This window comes from Myotis davidii, unplaced genomic scaffold (genome assembly GCF_000327345.1).
Source record: "Myotis davidii unplaced genomic scaffold, ASM32734v1 scaffold184, whole genome shotgun sequence".
NCBI lineage: Eukaryota > Metazoa > Chordata > Mammalia > Chiroptera > Vespertilionidae > Myotis > Myotis davidii.
This window is the reverse complement of record NW_006297021.1, coordinates 3041210-3042907: the sequence shown is the minus strand read 5'-3', so window position 1 is coordinate 3042907 and position 1698 is coordinate 3041210.

The following is a 1698-nucleotide window of genomic DNA, read 5'->3' as shown; positions in this document are numbered from 1 at the left end:
GCCTTGGAGTGATGACCACAATATAATATACAGATGATGTATTACAGAACTGTACACCTGAAACCTATATGATTGTATTAACCAATGTCACCCTAATAAAGTCAATAATACAAATTGAATTAAATGTTTAAAAATAGAAGCAGCTTATCACCAACAAATATATAACAACAAATGCTGCAAATCTCTCTCTCTAATAAATAAAAAATAAAATAAATGGAGATAATTTGCACAGTTAATAAGCTACAAATTTACAATCAATACAATATAACCTTCCGCAACTCCATGCATTTCTGCATGGCTCGTTTAGGGAAAAGAAAAAAAAAAGGACTATTTTTGTTTTCCTTTATACTTTATGATAAACTATAATTCTGGGTCAACGTGTTATCCTAATAGCATGTGAAGGTCAATACTAACATGCTTTATTTCCTTTCAAATAAAGAGCTATTTTACAGAAAGTGCTCAAACTTAATATGTCTATGTTAATAGGGGGAAGAGGTTAAGTGAAGCAGCGAACAGGTGATTTAGCAAATAAGGCTAATGTTCAGAGAGTAGAAAGTGAGAAAACAAGAACTCATTTCTGTATTTTTTGTTGTTGTTGCTATTGTAACAGGAAAGTAACAATCATTTCACCTTAAAGAAAAAATAAGACAAATATAACAACCAAGTGTTCCTAAGCACCAAGAAAATTAAAAAAATATATATTTTATTGATTCTTTTTTACAGAGAGGAAGGGAGAGGGATAGAGAGTTAGAAATATCGATGAGAGAGAAACATTGACCAGCTGCCTCCTGCACACCCACTACTGGGGATGTGCACACCACCTAGGTACATGCCCTTGACCGGAATCGAACCTGGGACCTTTCAGTCCACAGGTCGACGCTCTATCCACTGAGCCAAACCGGTTAGGGCGCACCTAGAAAATTAATACACTGGATTTGAATATTAGAATTTAAACTCATCTTGACAAATGGAGTGATGGGCATAAACTGACAAAAGATATTTAACTACTTTTATTTACATGACAATAAGATTTTGTGGAAGACGTCAATATTTTAAAGATAGGAAAATTCTACTATAGTTTGTACAATAAAGGGCAGTGAGCCTGAACATCTGAGGCATGGCTCTAGATCCTTAGAAAACTATATGTGACACTGGAAAATTGCCGTAAGAGCCCCCTGTCAATGATTCTCATAATGACGGCGGGAGGTCTGATTTGATCTCTAAGTCCCTTTCCTTTCATATCTAAAAATCTCTATGAGCCCAGTTACTGACTGACATGATGACAATAAAGTGATGTAGCTAAACATTTCTTCAGCCGTTAGTCACTCCAGAAATGAAGAGTATTACTATATGTGTTCATAAATTAAGCACATACTACAGAACATTTTAAAATATGCTTTGTAATGAATTTTATTCTGGGTCTTAGAAAATTTTTTCTACACTTTGTCCAAACACAGAATTATATTCTTAGAAAACACTATGCAACATTTACTTATTACCTTTTTGAAAATCCTATTATAGAAATCATATGAGGTCTGCTCTCAGATCACAATGGAATTAAACTAGAAATCAATAATAGAGAGACAACTGGAAAATCCTAAAATGCATGAATATTAAACAACAGACTTCTAAATAACATATGGGCAAAGAAAGAAATCTCAAGAGAAATTAAATAATATTTTGAAATACATGAATGAA